The 19,088-nt window shown below is 49.9% G+C and overlaps 1 protein-coding gene across 5 annotated transcripts in view; it reads left to right on the top strand.

The window, feature by feature from the left end:
• The window catches only part of frmpd3 (FERM and PDZ domain containing 3), a 648,120-nt gene that overhangs the window by 614,629 nt on the left and 14,403 nt on the right, over nucleotides 1-19,088 (top strand). The window lies entirely within an intron of this gene.

Here is a 19,088-nt window from a genome sequence, read left to right as displayed (position 1 = left end):
GCGGTCATCCGTGTGTGCAAGGAGACTTTTGCTCATCATGGCATTCCACTCACGGTCATGTCCGATAATGGCCCGTGTTTTGCCAGTCAGGAGTGGACCAAGTTTGCCCGGCGGTATAATTTCACGCACGCCACCTCGAGTCCCCACTACCCCCAGTCAAATGGCAAAGCTGAAAAGGGGGTACACATTGTCAAACGACTCCTGTGCAAAGCGGCTGATGAGGGTTCAGACTTTTACCTCGCACTACTAGCCTACAGGCCGACTCCTTTGTCCACTGGCCTGTCCCCAGCACAATTGTTAATGAACCGCACATTACGGACAAAGGTGCCTGCAATACACACCCCGGACCTTGACAACATTCCAGTCCTGCAAAAAATACAACTGTCTCGGGCCCAACACAAGTCGGCGTATGACGCCCACGCCACGGATCTCCCTGCTCTCATCCCTGATGATCAGGTTCAGCTCCCTGAAGGTGGCTGGTCTGCCACCGCTGTGATGATCAAGCAAGTGGCCCCCAGATCATTTCTGGTTCGTATGCAGGATGGCTCTATTCTTCGCCGTAATAGGCGGGCACTGAGGCTGCTTCCACGCTCACCACCAGATCGTGATGCCCTGCCCCGCCCTCAGGACATGCCCTTCCAAGAGCTCGCAGATCTACCTCTTCTGTTGCCACCCTCTGCGGCTGATACAGCCCAGCCCATTCCAGAGCAGGCGGCCCCCGACCCACCTTTGAGGCGGTCAATCAGAATTCGTCGCCCACCACAGAGACTGAATTTATGAACTGATTGTTTCGTTATCTTGGTTATTCATTTGCTCATTTGTACATACTGTTATTTATATTCCATGTATACATGCACTCTATCTGCACTGGACACCTTTCCGTGTAAATACGTCAGGATTTATGTATATAGTCAGGATCCTGATCATGTAAATATGCTCACATACTCTGTATATAGTCAGGCACATTCACATACCACACTATTTATTGCCATATATACATATTTTTTTCAAAAGGGGAGATGTCATAATATACACACACGTAAGTATATAATGGTGCATAAACAGACACTGACTGACACACTGAATGACCAATCAACACACAGAACACAGCAGCCAATCACCAGACAGGACACGGCCACTATAAAGCCAGAGGGCACTAGTTTTCCCACTCTCTTGGGATGCAGCCTCTGAGACAGCCAGAGCCCGTGATCAGCAACACGAACATCCACCATGTGCCAGCAGGATAGTCTGGTCAGGTTAGCCTTAGGTCTCCAGTCAACTCAACATAGTGTCAACCCACAGTGCAAGTATGTTTAACAGCTCATAGTTCAATAAAATAGGGTTGTACGTCTACAAGTGTTAGTAGCCTGTCTCTCTCACTGCTATGGTAAACGCAGTCCTTGCAGGCCCAACACACCACACTCCACCTCTTTCCACTGATGAACATCTAGAGCAGGGGTGGGCAAACTTTTCCGTGCAAGGGCCACATTCAGAAATTCACAATTCACAAAGGGCCGCATAGTATATTAAGTAAAATAATTACTTCACCCGGTTATGATTCTGGGCGCCTCATATAGAACATAGAACAGTACAGCACAGAACAGGCCCTTCGGCCCTCGACGTTGTGCCGAGCAATGATCACCCTACTCAAGTCAACGTATCCACCCTATACCAGTAAGTAACCCAACAGCCCCCCCCCCCATTAACCTTAAAAAAAAAAAAAAAAAAATTTTTTTAATTTTTTTTTTTTTTTTTAATGACTTGGTGGGCCGCAGAAATACCTTTGGCGCGCCGCATGCGGCCCGCGGGCCGTAGTTTGCCCACCCCTGATCTAGAGAGTCAGTCAAGGTTGTTGTTACAATCTCACACCTTCACCATGTGGCTAAGAGCTAGTCTGATTCAGTCAGACAGAGTAACCACACTTAAGTTAGCAGAGAGTCAAACTCACAGAGAACTGTGCTAACTGAGCTATTAGTTTAATAAACCTGATTGAATTAACGTCAAGGTCTGGAGTATCTTTCTGATCTAATCTGCATCCAGTTGCAGCCAGTGTTAGACCAGTGTACCTAACACGACAGTGGCTACAGGTCTCTTGCTTCCCAGCCATTCCCTTCCCTCACAACCACTTTCCCCTCCTAATTTATTGCTTTCAGGCACCCAAGAACTTCAGCCTGACCAACAACAACAACCCAAGGAAGAAGAGAGAGCAACAGTATAACACTGATGAATCAATCCTATCACTAAAACTGAAACTATGGGCCCGATTCTCCCAAATAATTTCAAAGTTAATTTGTGGGGGGGTTTCATGGGGTTTCTTGCCTGTTCTACCAGCGTGTTCCCCACTGCTATTCAATGACACGAAGGCTGGATTCCCCCGTCCCAGCCGCCGCCAGAACGCTACGGGCGAGACGCCGGCAATAGAAAAATCCATTGACCTCGGGCGGGATTCTCCAGTCGCTGGGCGTATGCGGCCGCAGAATCCCGCCCTAAGTCACTTTTTTGGCCGCATACGTCAAAATACGACAAAATAGGGAAACTTGTGGATGTACTGTACTTAGATTTCCAGAAGGAATTTGATAAAGTGTCAAGTCAAAGGCTATTATGTAAAATGAAGACTCATGATGTAGCAGGTAACATATTGGCATGGATTGAAAATTAGCTAGTTAAAAGAGTGTGCGATTTAACGGAAATGTTTCTAGGGCACGATCTACCGGCCACGCTGCGCCTGAAAAGCAGTGCGCTGCAGTGCAACGTGGCCGGTAAATGAAGGGAGACCCTGCTCCTGGGATCTACCTCGCTCGCCACACCTTGCGAGATCTACCGAGAATTCACGAGATATAGCCATATGAAGCCCGTCGACATTTTGCCAAATCTGTATATTAGAACAAGACAGCTAGTCTCACTTTAATATGCAGTTTCTGAGGTGACCAAGGCTTTGGGATCTATACCTTTTGCCTTGGAGAACTTGGGTGAGCGCTGTTCAGTTCTGTTCTTCACAAACAAGGACCAGATGGAATGGCACTCATGGGGAAATCCAATGGGATTGGAAGCCCCCAGGTGCATGCTCCATGGGTGGTACCCTGGAACCGCCAGTGCCACTTGGGCACCCTGGCAATGCCTCCCTGGCAGTGCCACCTGTGTGCCAGACTGGCACTTCCAATATGCCCATGTGGGACTACCAGCTATCAGGTGTACTGCTAAGGTGTCAGGCTGATACTGCCAATGTGCCAAGTAGTGATTGGTCGGTGGGGTGCCCTGTGCGGGTGTGGGGAGGTAAGGGGGGAGGCGAGGACCTTCTCACAGTGAGTTAGGGCTTGGAGGCCACGTCGGGGACCCGATCTCTCCCTGCACTGAGGTGTTTAGGCGAGCGTGTCTAAGTGCGGCCTCGGCCACGCATTCAGCCCTGATGCCCTCTATCTAACCCGAGTGATGTTTGATAGCGTTTTGTTTCCCAGCATTACCCCACATTCCCCAAGTGAGAACACACTGCCATGGGGTCACTGAGAACTCCCCATTTTTAGGTCTTCCCGCACTCTCTTTCGGGCTACCCTCATCAGGACCCCATCCTTCAACGCCCCCCCCCCCAACCTTCCGGTGCCCCCTTCATACTCGCCTTCACCCTTCATACCCCCAATCCCTTCTTTCATGGGCATGCCCTGACCATTGGCAGTTCCATGCTGGCACCTTGGAAAGGTGCCAGGGGAAGAGCCAGAGTGCCATCCTGTTCTGTCCCTGACTACCCAGGGGCCTCCAATGGCCTGGAGACCCCCCCCCCCCCCCCCCTCCACACAGGTGCCATTCTACCTGGTTTATGTGGACCAGTACTAATTGGCGCTTGGGAGGCCGAGTGCCAGTTAGATCCGGCATCAGCACGGTTAAGTGGGTTCTTAAACCCATTTGACTGCGAGACTGGGTCCTGCCCACAATGGGCGATCACGACTAGACTAATACCAGGAATAGGCAGGTTGTCTTATGAGGAAAGGTTGGACAGGTTAGGTTCGTATCCACCGCGTTTACAAGAGAAGAGGTGACTTGATCGAAACCTTTAAGATGCTGAGGGGCATTGACAGAGTGGATGTGGAGAGAATGCTTCCTCTTGTCGGAGAATCTATAACTAGGGGTCACTGTTTAAAAATAAGCGGTCGCTCATTTAAGGCAGAAAGGAGGAGAATTTATTTTTCTTAGAGGATTGTGAGTCTCTGGAACTCTCTCCCTCAAAAGCGAGCGGAAGCAGAGCCTTTGAATATTTTGATGGCAGACTTACATTCTTGATTAATAAGGGGGTGAGAGATTATTGGGGGTAGGCGGGAATGTGGGGTTCAAGTTACAATCAGATCAGCCATGATCTTATTGAGGGGCGGGTGGGTAGGCTCAATGGGCTGAGTGGCCTATTCATGTTCCTAATTCGGATGTGTGAATGTTATTAGGCTTCGTATAAGGCCATAAAACTACCACAGCCTGGAATGTGCAATACACAGTATCCATTCATTCAATGTAAAATCTTTTTGTCCATACAGAAAAATTCAGCGTACAACTAAAAGGCACAGAGTTCAAATAGGTGAAGGGTCTCAGAAATCCAATCTACTCACTCCCTCTGTGAAGACTATAATACAAGTCATCAGATGGAAATCAGTTGAGAGCATTGGTGACATCCAAGCCGGAGAAAAGAAATGCACTTCCTGGTTTGTGCAATTCAAGTTATGTAACTATCTGCGTAATTGTTTCAAATTAATCAGTGAATGCTGTTTGCTGTAAAATGAACCATACAATACCTCTGCAATCACAGCAGGGTAGTCGTGTACACAGATGTGCTTATGTCACCTTTCTTTCTTTTGCAGACACCAAACTACATCACAGCACACTGCATCATCCTCATTTGAACCATGCACCAACCAGAGATACACGGAATATGTGTGGGGCATTGCAGAATTAGAGCAAGAACTTCACACAGATGTGAAAGGGACAGACCTGAAGACTGAAGAAGGCTATGGAACGAAAGACCTAGGCCCGGATTCTCCGTTCGGGAGACTTGGGGTGGATTTTCCGATTTTGCAGCAAAGTGCCAACGCTGGCACGCGAACAGTGGCGTTTTACGTTGCCAAAATCGACAGCGAGCCCTCACCGATTCTGGGACCGGTGAGGGCCTAGCAGCAGCGCCGGGTAAAACTCTCGGCTCCCGCGCTAAAAACGGCCGGAGAGTGGCCAGGTCCCTGGTCGCTCATGCGCACGGCGACGACCTACAGCGGTCGTGCCATACAACATGGCGCCGGCCATGTGCGGACCCGACCTGCCAGATAGTGCTCCCTGGATACCCCCCTCGCCACCCCCAGAGCAGCCCCCCCAGCCCTCGCCAAAGTCCCCCCAGCCAGTGGTACGGCCCCTGCTGACTGTGGTGGTCTGCAGCCGCCACAAGAGGTTGACCAAAACTGAGAGCACAAGTGATCCTGCCGTCCTGAACTTGGCCCATTGGGGAGGGCCTTCAGGTGACGTTCTGAAGCTGTCCCAATTGCCGGACGCCCCGGTGATGTCGTTTTGGAGGGAGCTGAGCATCTGAAATCAGGCACCGCCCCCAATTCGGTCATAAAAAGGGATTCTCCGCCCGATTGCCGATTACGACAGCCTCCCCCACATCATGGATCAGCCTCCACCCATCCCCATCGCAAAGCAGACCCCCACCCCAACACACCTGCCCAACATCCCAATTCAGCTCCCCACCCCCAGATTTTCTAGGTCCTTCGCCCCTTCCCCAAGCACAGGGGGTGACCTGACCCGCCAGCCCCCCAGAGACCTCCTGGAGAAGAGCCCCACAGACCGAAAAAAACCCTCAATAGGAAATCCCCTCGAGACCCCCTGAATATGGGCTTCCCAGAGACCCACTGAATAAGCGGGGACACCCACAACTCCTGAATAGGGGACCACCCCTTGAGACCCCCTAACTAAATGGACCTCCCGATCCCCTGAGACTCACTGGATAGGGGGCCCCCCAGAGACCCCCAAATAAGGGAACACCCCGAGCCCCTGAATAGACCACCCCTAGAGACCCCTAATTAAAGGCACCACTTCCGGAGACCACCTAACTAAAGGGAACCCCCCGAGTTTCTCTGAAAAGGGATGAAACCCCCAGAGACCCCTAACTAAATGAACCCTTGCCTCGAGATCCTTTGGATAGGGACACCCTCCCAGGCATATGGGGATCCGCCAGAGACTTCCGAATAGGGGACCTCCCTGAGACCCCCTGAATATTGGAACCCAGAGACCCCCTAACTAAAGGGGCTCCCCAGAGATCCCAACCCTCAGAGACAACCTAACTAAAGGGACCTCCCCCAGAGACCCTTGGATAAGGGTACTCCCCAGAGAGCATCTGAATAAGGAGGACCCCCCAAAACCCCCTGAATAGGGGGACCATCCCCAGAGATCCCATAACTAAAGTGACCCCCCCCCCCCCAGAGACCCCCTAACTAGGGACCCCCACAGAGACCACCTAACTAAAGGGACCTCCAAGACACTCTAACTAAAGAGACCCCCACCCCAGTGACCCCCTGAGTAGGGGGACCACCCCCAGAGACTCCCAGAAGTGACCTGCCAGAGACACCCTGAATAGGGGCTCACCCAAGACCTAATGAATAGGGGGACCACCACCAAAGATCCATAAATAAAGGGACCTCCACAGAAAACCTTGGGATAGGGGACCCCCCCCCCCCCCAGAGACTCCCTGAATAGAGGACCGCCCTGAGAAACCCCCTAGGTAAAGGAGCTCTCCCAACACCTCCCAACTAAAGGAACACCCCCCAGAGACCCCCTGGAAAGGGGGACCACACCCAGGGACCCCTTGAATGTGGGCCCATCACAGAGACCCCCTATTTAAGGAAGACCCTCCACAGAGATCCCCAAACTAAAGGGACCCCCAAGACCTCTAACTAAAGGAATCCCTACTCCCACAGATCCCCCCCCCCCCCTCTCCCCCCCAGAAAAGAGACCACTGTCTGGCAGCTAGAGAGCAGTCCAGACAGAGGCAGTGAAAAAGAAACTACTATAACATTCACCTGGGCACACACCTGCTGGCTCAGACAGAGGAAGCACCACCTGTCCATTCCAGGAATGAGAAAAGCAATGGCCTGTCTTTAAACCCCTCAGATCCTTTAGCTGCAAGCTAAGATTTGTTTATCGTAATGGGCTGTGGATGATATCTTCCACAAACAGTGGTGTCAGACTTTCTTCATTCATCTTCCTTCTTGGATGAGTAATTCTAAGTAATAACCACAGTGTTTACAAACATCAACCACTTTAAAGAAAGTTAAATGCTGTCAATTTCCAGCTCAGCACTTCAAAATCACTCAAGGGTGAAGGGAGGTAGGGCAGCATGGTGGCGCAATGGGTTCGCACTGCGGCCTCACGGCGCCGAGGTCCCAGGTTCAATCTCTGCTCTGGGTCACTGTCCGTGTGGAGTTTGCACATTCTCCCCTTGTTTGCATGGGTTTCGCCCCCACAACCCAAAAGATGTGCAAGGTAGGTGGATTGGCCACGCTAAATTGCCCCTTAATTGGAAAAAAAATGAATTGGATATTCTAAATATATGAAAAGAAAAAAAAGGGTGAAGGGAGGTGATTGGAGTGCACGTAACTCTCTTTGATGTGATTGATGTTTGTTAAGATTGAGGTTACACCACTTAAGAGTTACTCATCCATGAAGGAGTCACTGAGGGGTCTCCTTGTCTGGGGGGTTGCCCCATTTTAGGGGTGTTTCTGGGGTGGTAGTGGAAGGGCCTGGTAGGGGAGAGGTGGGCAGGTCATACATTGTGGGAGGGTTGGCCCTCAGGTGGACTTTGAGGGCAACTTCCTTAAGGGCTCCCTTAGCCCGCTATGAGGTCCACTACATAATGGCCACACCGGTAAATACCAGTAATGATCTGCACCCCCTCGATAGGGCAACCCCCCAGAAATCACCTAGATAAGGAGACCCCTCAGAGACTCCTTCATGGACCCACATGATTCCCAGCCCAGAGGACAAGAGAATTGCGAGAGCCCGGAGACTCTGGTGCTGGACGCGCTGAGTGGATGCAAATGGATCAAATTAGCAACCTCACACTGGCACGCTGGCACAAACCCAAATCCTACCAAAAACAGGGGGCCAGAACATAGCGGTCGGTTGAGCGCCCGGTGTGAACCACAATTTCAGCCAGACGCCCAATTCTCCACCTGATTGCGATCCGTGTTGCCAGCATCTCAGTGTGGAGAATCTAACCCCGAGTATCATTATGGAGTCTGTTAAGTCACTTTATGATTCAGATCATCAGAGGATACTACAGGATTATGTAATAATCTTTATTATTGTCACAAGTAGGCTTACATTAACACTGAAACTGAAGTTACTGTGAAAAGGCCCAAGTCACCACATTCCGACGCCTTTTCGGGTACACGGAGGGAGAATTCAGAATGTCCAATTCACCTAACAAGCACATCTTTCGGGACTTGTGGGAGGAAACCCACGCAGACACAACTCCACACAGACAGTGACCGAAGCCGGGAATCAAACCTGGGACCATGGCGCTGTGAAGCAACATTGCTAACCACTGCGCTACGTGCCTGGATGCACTGTTGGATTTGTTACCCATTTAACTTATTGCAGAGCATAATACAACTGTTGGGCAGTGTCATGTCACAATAAACATTTGCTCTGTAGACTGGATTTCTTTATTCATTTATGGGGTGTGGGCATCATAGCAAGACCAGAATTTATTATATCCTTCATTGCCCTTGAGAAGGTGGTGGCAAAGCGTCTTTCTGAACTGGATGTGATGAAGGTTCTCCCATCATTTTGTTGGGGAGTTCCAGACTTTTCACGCAACAATGGAGGAACTTTGATATATTTATAAGTCAGGATGGTATGTGACCTGGAACTTGGAGCCATGGAGTTTTCATGCACTTGCTGCCCTGGAAGCTTGTTGAGAGCTTGTAACATCTGCAAAAGAAACCTCTGGCACATCTGTTGCATCACTTAAAATATTTTCAAAGTATTGTCATTTTGACAGGTCTGGTAATTAAATAGGGAGATGTTTGTGGACCTTGGCAGGATTTTCCTGGCCCTGGGAAGATGTGAGTTGAAGGTGGAGTGTCCATGAAAATGAAAGTGTCCTGCATCGGAATGGCTTCCCAGTGCATTCCTGCGTTTTGATACTCTCCCAGGGCCGGGCTGGGAAGTGGATCGTCTGCTTGCTCCACAGTGATGGGCAGCCAATTAGTCCAATAAAGGCCCAAATAAGAGATAATTTTGCACTATTTTGTTGACATCCGATTGGCCCCCCTGCCATGTATGGAGGCTGTTGGTTCAATCGGGTGGGCCCTTGCAGCGGCAGACAAGACAGTCATGGATCCAGAGTCTCCATGCCCTAATGAGGGGGGCCAAAGGGGCTGTTTAGCACACTGGGCTAAATCGCTGGCTTTGAAAGCAGACCAAGGCAGGCCAGCAGCACGGTTCAATTTCCGTAACAGCCTCCCTGAACAGGGGCCGGAATGTGGCGACTAGGGGCTTTTCACATTAACTTCATTGAAGCCTACTTGTGACAATAAGCGATTTTCATTTCATTTCATTTTTTCATTTCAAAGGGATGAATGGCCACAGCTCATCCATGAATAGGCTAGCAGCGGTGCTTCCCATTCAAACCATTGGCCATATCTGCTTTGGGCCTTTAATTTATAGCTTCAATGCAGGCAGCTGATAGTGCCTCCATTTTGGGGGCAGCCATCCTGATATCGTTGTGGGCCGTCCAATTGGACTAGCAGCATTGAAACCCCGCCCGTCATTCTTAATAGGATGACAAATTTCAAGCCACCTTTATACCAAGTCCGAGGGGAGGCGGAGCCATCAGGCAGTAGTTTACCATAATACATGTAGTACAGTAACAGTTTGCCACAATATATATAAGTTACTAACAGTGGTTTACCACACTGAAGACAAAGGAAACTTTGGGCCCTAGATGAGCCTTACTTTGGGGTCGGTATCAGTCCTTTGTCTGCGCCTGCCTCTGGACAAGTCACAGGAGAAACTCATAACAACAATCAGGGTCATCCCTACAATTAGGATATGACAGGTAATTTCCTTCACAGGCTGGACTTTCAGGGTCAGCAGCATATAGGTAGATGCTCAGCTGAATCTGCTCAGTACCTATATAATTTAAAGTTTTGTATTTAGAACATGGCGGGAGAGGGTAAATTAATAATTGGCTATAGTTTGGGCATATCTGTAATATTACCAATCCCGTTAACTAAAGATGAAGCAGGTTTATTACACAATATACTAGGAGAGGCAGTGACATAGTGGTATTGTAACTGGACTAATAACCCAGAGACCCAGAGACCCACTGCTATGGGGACTCAGGTTAGAATCCATCCGTGGAAGATAGTGAGATTTGAATTCAATACAAATCTGGAATTAAAAGTCTAGTGGTGAACATGGATCAATTGTCATGAAAACCCATCTGGTTCATTAACTTTTGGGAAGGAAATCTGGTTGACATGTGACTTCAGATCAATGATTGACTCTTAAATCATAGAACCATAGAATTTACAGTGCAGAAGGAGGCTGTTTGGCTTATTGAATCTGCACTGGCCCTCGGAAAGAGCGCCCCACCGAAGCCCACACCGTCACCCTATCCCCGTGACCCCATTTGACCTTCTTTTTGGACGCTAAGGGCAATTTAGCATTGCCAATCACCTAACCTATACAGCTTTGGACTGTGGGAGGAAACCGGAGCACCCAGAGGAAACCCATGCAGGCCGGGGAGAACGTGCAGACTCCGCACAGTAACCCAAGCCAGGAATCGGACCTGGGACCCTGGAGCTGTGAACCAACTGAGCTAACCACTGTGTTACCGAGCCCCCCTCTGAAACGGCCTCTTATGCCACTCAGTTGAAGGACAATTTGGAATGGCCCACTGGCCCAGCCAGTGAACCCCACATTTCATGAACGAATAAAAACTAAATAAATGGGAGGATACTGAGGGGAGTCAAGGAACTAAGTGATCTTGGAGCGAATGTCTACAATCCCTGAATGTAGCATGAGAAGTTGATCAGGTGGTAATTAAATAGGAAGCAGAGGCAGCAGGGGGGATTGGCGTTGCCGAACTTGCTTCATTATTATTGGACGGCGAATGTGGACAAGGCGCAATGGTGGTGGGAAGGAGAAGGGGTAGAGTGGGTTAGGATGGAGGAGGAATCTTGTCAGGGGTCTAGTTTAAGGGCTATGGTGAAGGCAGCGTTGCCAATGGCTTCGAGTAGGTATTCAGGGAGCCCGGTGGTTGCATCCACGGTGAAGATATGGAATCAGCTGAGGAGGCATTTTAGGATGGAAGGGATGTCGGTGCTAACGCCGCTGTGCAAGAATCATGGCCGGGATTCTCCCTTCCGGGGACTACGTCCCCACGCTGGCGGGAAAACCGGCACCAACAACTCCGGCGTCAACGGGCCTCCAAGGTGAGAAATTCTCACCTGTCCAGGGGGCTAGGTGGACGCCAAAGGGGTTGGCGACACTCCAGCCGGCACTAAAAGGACTGCGCGAGTTCGCACATGCACAGAATGGCCGTTGTGATCTTGCGCATGCGCGGACCTGCCGGCGTGATTCCGCGCATGCTCTGACCGGCTGTCGTATTTTGGCGCATGCGCGGGGGGGGGGGGATTCTATTCTCTATGCCGGCCATGGCGGAGCCCGACGGGCCCAGCGCAGAAGGAAGAAGTGCCCCCACGGAACAGGCCCGCCCGCAGATCAGTGGGCCCCAATCGCGGGCCAGGCCGCCGTGCCCCCCCCGGGTCAGTCCCCTGCGAGGACCGCCCAACTTACCTGCCAGGTCCCGCCGTGTGGGACCATGCATAACCCACACCGGTGGGACTGGCCAAAAACGGGCAGCCGCTCGTCCCAGCGGGGCCCGGAGAATCGCTGCCAACGGCCCCCGACTGGCGTGGCGGGAATCCCGCCCCTGCCCGAAAACGGCGCTGGAAAATAAGGCAGGCGGAGCGGGATTCGCGTTGCCCCCCCCCCCCCCGGGGATTCTCCGACCCGGCGAGGGAGTCGGAGAATCCCACCCCATGGGTTTGAGCCAGGGGGGATGGATAGTATATACAGGAGGTGGAGGGAAGTGGGGCTGGTCAAGGTGAGTGATTTGTATTTGGAGGAACGGTTCACCCCCTCCAACCAGTCTGGAGGAGCTAAAGGAGAGGGTAGAGCTGCCAAGGAGAGTGAGTTCAGGCATCTACAGATTAGAGACTTTGCAAAAAATGTCTGGAGGAGGATCCCTAGGTTGCCGGGATACAACCTGCTGGAGTGACTGCTGCTTCCAGATGTGGAAGGGGAGGGAAGAATTGAGGATATATAGAAGTGGTTGGGGGAGCAGGGAGGCAAGCGGGTGGTGAAGATCAAGGAGAAATGGGAAGCAGAGTTTGGAGGGGAGATGATGGGGAGAATGGAGTGAGGCACTGCGAAGGGTAAATGGATGAACCTGATACAGTTTAAGGTGGTGCACAGGGTGCATATGACTCGGGCAAGAATGAGTGGGTTCTTTCAGGGGGTAGCAGATGAGTGTGAGAGGTGTGGGCGGGGGCCAGCGAATCATGCGCACATGTTTTGGGGTTGCGTAAAAATTGGGACAATTCTGGGCGAGAGTGTTCGCGGTCTTAGCCAGGATAGTGGAGGAGGAGGTGGACCTGGACCTTTGGTGACAATATTTGGGGTTTCAGAGAAGCCGGAGCTCATGGAGAGGAGGAAGGCTGATGTCTTGGCCTTCGCCTCTCGGATTACACGGTGGGGAATTTTGCTGGAGTGGCGGTCGGCATCGCCACCGGGGGCAGCAGCATGGTTGGGTGACCTGTATGACCTCCTTGGGTTAGAGAAGATAAAGTATGAGTTAAGGGGCTCAGTGAGGGGGTTGAGAAAAGGTGGGGGATGTTTGTGACAGTGTTTGAAGAGCTGTTTGTCACAGGGGGAGGGGGGAGGGTGAAAAAGGGGGAAAATATATAGACTGTGTCGGCGCGATTCTCCGCTGCCCACGACGGGTCGGAGAATAGCGGGAGGGCCTTCCCGACATTTTTCCCGCCCTCCCGCTACTCTCCCCCCCCCCCCCCCCCCCCCCCCACGGCCGCCCCACGACACAAATCGCTGCTCGCCATTTTTTACGGCGAACAGCGATTCTCCCCAGGCCGATGGGCCGAGTTCCCAGGCCTTTACGGCCGTTTTCACGAACGCAAACACACCTGCTCTCACCGTTCGTGAAAACGGCCGCAAACTGCCGTCCCGGACAACCATGGCACCGATTGGCATGGCGGCACCACGGCCATGCCAAGGGTGGCATGGGCCTGCGATCGGTGGGCACCGATCGCGGGCAGCGGGTCCGATACCCGCGCACTATTTGTTCCTCCGCCGCCCCGCAGGATCAGTCCGCAGGGCGGCTGAGGGACATGACGGCCCGCGCATGCGTGGGTTTGACGCATATGCGTGATGACGCCATCTGCGCATGCGCGGGTTGGAGCCGTCGAACCCGCGCATGCGCGGCTGATGTCATCGTGCGCGTCAGCCACCGTGACACTTGGCGCGCGGGCTTAGCGACGGTCACTAAGCCTGCGATGCCGTGCTTCACGGGGCCGCGCTGCTAGCCCCGCCCGGGGGGAGAATCGGGTCCCGGGAGGGGGCGCGGAGGCTGCCGTGAAACACGGCCAGTTTCACGGCAGCCTTTACGACTCTCCGCATTTGCGGAGAATCGCGCCCTATAGTTAATTGTTGGGAAGTTTCCTGGGGCGTTTATTTGCTGTAAGCTGTATTTTTTTAATTAAGTAGGGAGGTGGAATAGGGTGGAATCCTTTCAATGATTAGCTGAGGCACAGAATATAAGAGCAGGGAGCTTTTGCTGGAACTATATAAAACATTAGTTAGGCCACAATTTGAGTCGGAGTGCCATTCTTGTCACCTCATTACAGAAAGGGTGTGATTGCATTAAGAGGGGGTATAGAGAATATTTATGAGGATGTCGCCAGGACTGGAAAATTGCAGCTATGAGGAAAGATTGGATAGGATTAAGTTGTTCTTATTGGAACCAAGGAGGCTTAGGGGAAATTTGATGTATAAAATTGTGAGGGGCCTAGATTAAGTGGATGAGAAGGGTCTATTTACTCTAGCAGAGATCAGTAACTAGGGGACATAGATTTAAAGTGATTGGTAGAACCATTAGAGGGGAGATGAGGAAAACAGGTTTGCAGGGGTCTGGAACTCACCACCTGAAAACAGGCAGAGGCCGAAACCCTCAGCTCATTTAAAAGTGTTGTGACCAGGGCTACGGAGTAAATGATGGAAAGTGGGGTTAGGAGAGGTGACTCATTTCTCAGCCGACGCAGATATGATGGGCCAAGTTGCCTCTCTCTGTGCTGTAAATTTTCCAAACTTCATCGATAATCATTAACACTGCAATGTAGTTACTGTGAAAATCCCCTGGCCGCCAAACCAGAGCGCCTGTTCAAGTACACTGGGATGAAACCGGAGCACCCAGAGGAAAACCACGCAGACACAGGGAAAATGTGCAGATTCGCACAGACAGTGACCCAAGCCGGGAATTGAACATGGGTCCCTGGTGCTGTGAAGAAACAGTGCTAACCACTGTGCTACCATGTTGCCCATATAGCACGAAGGAATGAGTGTGTTGGAGCAAATTAACTAAATCGCTGAGAAATATTTTCTCTAAAAAGAAACAAAAATGATCGTATCTTTCAGATCCTGAAAGTATCCCAAAGAGTTTTACGTGTGATCGCTATTATAACATAGGAAACATGGCAGTCAATTTGTGCACAGCAAGTTCCCACAAACAAAAGTCTGACAATGAACAGAATATGTGTGTTCTTATTGACTTTACTTTGGTTGAGGGATAAATGCTGACCAGGATATCAGGGAGAAGCCTCCTGCTGTTTTTCAAAATAGTGCAAAGGGATCTTTTATATGTATTTGAAAAGGCTGACAGGGCCTCAGTTTGACGTCTCATTGGAAACATGACACTTCTGTGCAGCACTAAGGAAGTGCTTGATTTTATGCTCAGGACTCTGCTGTGGGATATGAATACAAATCTTTCTGACTGATAGGAGAGAATACTACCATTGAGCTATGGGTGGCAATCTATACTAAGTGGCATGACCACATAAAAGGCGTGGTTTACGATTGACATCAAAATTCACTTTAAACCACTTTGAAGTAGTCCATGAGCTCAGAATGTGTGCATATTTAGCCCTCCTTTAGTTTATGACAGGTTCAATTCAAAAATAACCCAGCAAACAAGATTTCGCCTTCAACAAGATAATGGTTAGTTCATTACAAAAACCACTACTGATACTTCAGTAAACGTGATAAAGTTATTAACTATAAATCAGATACAAAGATTAAAATCAGATAAAGATAAAAAGATAGTAAAAGATGAAATTCCAAAACAGTCTCTGGGAGATACTGTCGTGGGGCCATTGCTTGAATCCCTCCTTGCTGAAGTGAAGAGGTTGAAACTTGAAGTTCAGTTTAGCTTCTGTAAGATGATTATTCTGAGATTTGCCTTTTCAGTTGGACTCAGCAGATCAGTAGTTTTTGAGAGAAAGAAGGTCTCCTATTCCTCATTAAAGCTACGGTTACGGCACTTGCAGATTGCCTGGACTCATTTTGCAGAACAACTATTGATTCCTCCCTTGGCCAACAACCCTCTCTGATGTTGTTTCTCATAGTTCTTCCTAGGGTTCTGCAAACAAATTGTCTGTTTTTAAATAGACATTATACAATTCCAAAATGGCAATGTTAATTTCAATGAAGCATTGTTCTGCCAGGCAAAACAGCTAGTTATGTTGAGATCCTTTGAAGTCCCCTCCTGTCTCCTGTTCCCTCAGAAGTAAAAGGTTTTTACACACGTTTTAGAATTCAATGGACACCTCCAGTGGGATCGTTACATTTTTAATCACTCTATATAGCTATCTCTAAAGGTATGAGTCTGATGAGGTATGAATAAACACCGGAAGGTGCCAAGTTATTTACACTACCATTTTGAAAAGACTTTCTTTTTTAAATATTTTATTGAGGCATTTATCATTTTAAAAATTTTACAAATCAAATTTCAACAAAAAACAAAAACACAACAATATAACCAACAAACCCCACCCCTCCCTTCCCGCCCGGGCACAGACCCCAGCCAACATGGCTGACACAAACAATGTCACCTTCCCCAACCACTCCTCCGTTGGTTCTCCGATCATTACTCATCTCTCCCATGCCTCCCGCCCCCCGCGCTGACAGCTTAATTCTTCTCAAAGAAGTCGATGAACGGCTGCTACCTCCGAGCAAACCCCTCCAACAAATCCCTCAAGGCGATTTTAATTTTCTAGAGTCTGAGAAACCCCACCATGTCGCTAACCTACACCAAGTCCCTCCACCCTAGTAAGATCCATCTCCGGGCCACCAGGGAGGCAAAGGCCAGGACGTCGGCCTCTCTCGCCCCCTGGGCTCCCGGGTCTTCCACCACATCGAAGATCGCCACCTCTGGACTCGGCACCACCCTCACTTTTAAGACCTCTGACATGACATCAGAAAACCCCTACCAGAAACCCCTCAGCCTTTGACATGCCCAAAACGTATGGACATGATTCGCAGGAACCCCGCCCCCCCCCCCCCTCCCCCCACCACCACAAAGCCCATACCTATCCTCCACCTCCTCACAAAATAGGGGCGGCAGAGTGGGTTAGCACTGCGGCCTCACGGCGCTGAGGTCCCAGGTTCGATCCCGGCTCTGGGTCACTGTCCGTGTGGAGTTTGCAAATTCTCCCCGTGTCTGCGTGGGTTTCACCCCCACAACCCAAAGATGTGCAGAGTAGGTAGATTGGCCACACTAAATTGCCCCTTAATTGGAAAAAATGAATTGGGTACTATAATTTTTTTTTTTTTTATACCTGCTCGTCCGGGCCACAGTCATGTGCACCCTGTGGACCACCTTAAACTGTATCAGGCTGAGCCTGGCACATGGCGAGGATGCATTAACTCTCCTCAGGGCCTCCTCCCATAACCCAGATTCCAACTCCTCACCCAGCTCTTCTTCCCATTTTCTCTTCACCTCCTCTATCAGAGCTCCCTCCCACCCCAACAGCTCCTTGTAGATCTCTGAGACATTCCCCTTTGCTACTCCTTTTCTCAACACCACCTGGTCCTGTAGCCCCTGGAGAGGCAGGTGCGGGAAGATCGAAACCTGCCTCTGCACAAAATCCCTCACCTGCAGACACCGGAACCCATTCCCCCCTGGCAACTCAAACTCCTCCTCCAGCTCCTCCAAGCTCGGGAAACCCTCATCAATAAAGAGATCCCCAAATCTTTCGATCCCTGCCCGCTGCCACCTCCAAAACCCCCAGTCCAGCCCCCTCGGAGCAAACCATTGGCTAGCACATATCGGTGCCCACACCGATCTCCCCCCTCTAACCCCATGTACGACCTCCAGTGTCATCACACCCTCAGGGCTGCCACTACTACAGGGCTTGTGGAGTACCAAGCTGGCGGGAATAGCAGAGGTCCCGTTACCAGTGCCCCCAAACTTGTGTCCTTACATGATGCCACCTCCACCCGCTCACATACCGACCCCTCCTCCCCTACCCACTTCCTGACCATTGCAATATTCGCCGCCTAGTAGTAGTTAATGAAATTCAGGAGGATTGCAAAGGCTTTTAAACTCAATACAAAGGTTTTAAAACAGAAATGTGCCATTAAATAAGTTCTCCTTACAATCTGTACTATCATAATTATGGAGTAAATTTTCTAGCCCCGTCCACCCCAGGAATCGCTGCAGGTGGATGGGAAATTTGATGGACCATTTAAAGATCCGTTGTTGGCCTCAGGTGGGACTTTCCGGTCTCAGGGTGGGCACAACCAGAAAATCCCACCCTAGGTGTTTATGATACGAGTCCTGATGAAACAAAATAAGAGTACGTAAAAACGTATGCAAATCACTGACAGAAAAACCCAGCTAGTCCCAAACAGTCATGTTGCAATTAAGTCTCAGGACTTCCAATGTTCCCACCCACAGTCAGCCACATGTCCATAAGATCACAAGATGTAGGAGGAGAAGCAGGCCACTTGGCCCATCAAATCTGCTCCATCATTCAATGAGATCATGACTGATCTGATAATCCTCAACTCCACTTTCCTGCCGTACCCCATAACCCTTGATTTCCTCACTGATTAAGAATCTGTCCATCTCAGCCTTGCACATACTTAATGACCTAGCCTCTACAGCTCCGAGGAAAAGAGTTCCACAGATTTACTACACTCTGAGAGAAGAATTTCCTCCTCATCTCGGTCTTAAACAGATGACCCCTGACTCTGAGATTATGCTCTCTGGTCCTAGACTCACCCACAATAAGAAATCTCATTTCACCATCATCTATCCTGCCAAGTTGCCTGAAAATGCTGCATGTCTCAATAAGGTCATCTATCATTCTTCTAAATTCCAATGAGTACAGGCACAATCTACCCAACCTCTCCTTATAAGAAAATCCCTCCATACTCAGAATCAGCCTAGTGAACCTTCTCTGGATTGCCTCCAATGTCAGTATATCTTTCCTTAGAAAAGGGGACCAAAACTGTTCAGAATATTCTATGTCTAACTAGTGCCTTGTATAGTTTTAGCAGGACTTCCCTATTTTTATACTGCATTCCTTTTGAAATAAAGGCCAACATTCCATTTGCCTTCTCAATTAACTGCTGAATTTGCATGCTAGCTTTTTGTGATTTGTGCATGAGAACCCCCAATTCTCATACAGTTTTCTTCAGCCTTTCTCCATTCAAATAATGTTCAGCTCCTTTATTCTTCCTACCAAAGTGCATAAATTCACATTTCCCTCCATTATATTCCATCCACCAAGTTTTTGACCACTCTCTAACCTGTCTATATTCCTCTGGAGACTCTTTGTGTCATCTTCACCATTTACCTTCCACTTATTTTTGTGTCATCAGCAAATTTGGCAATTGTGCATTCACTTCCCTCGTACAAGTCCTGAAAGATGCAGGAAACAATTTTGATGAACACAAGCTAATTCACATTTGAGCAT

Source organism: Scyliorhinus canicula, chromosome 17 (genome assembly GCF_902713615.1).
Source record: "Scyliorhinus canicula chromosome 17, sScyCan1.1, whole genome shotgun sequence".
Classification (NCBI taxonomy): domain Eukaryota; kingdom Metazoa; phylum Chordata; class Chondrichthyes; order Carcharhiniformes; family Scyliorhinidae; genus Scyliorhinus; species Scyliorhinus canicula.
This window is presented reverse-complemented; position numbering and strand designations above follow the sequence as displayed.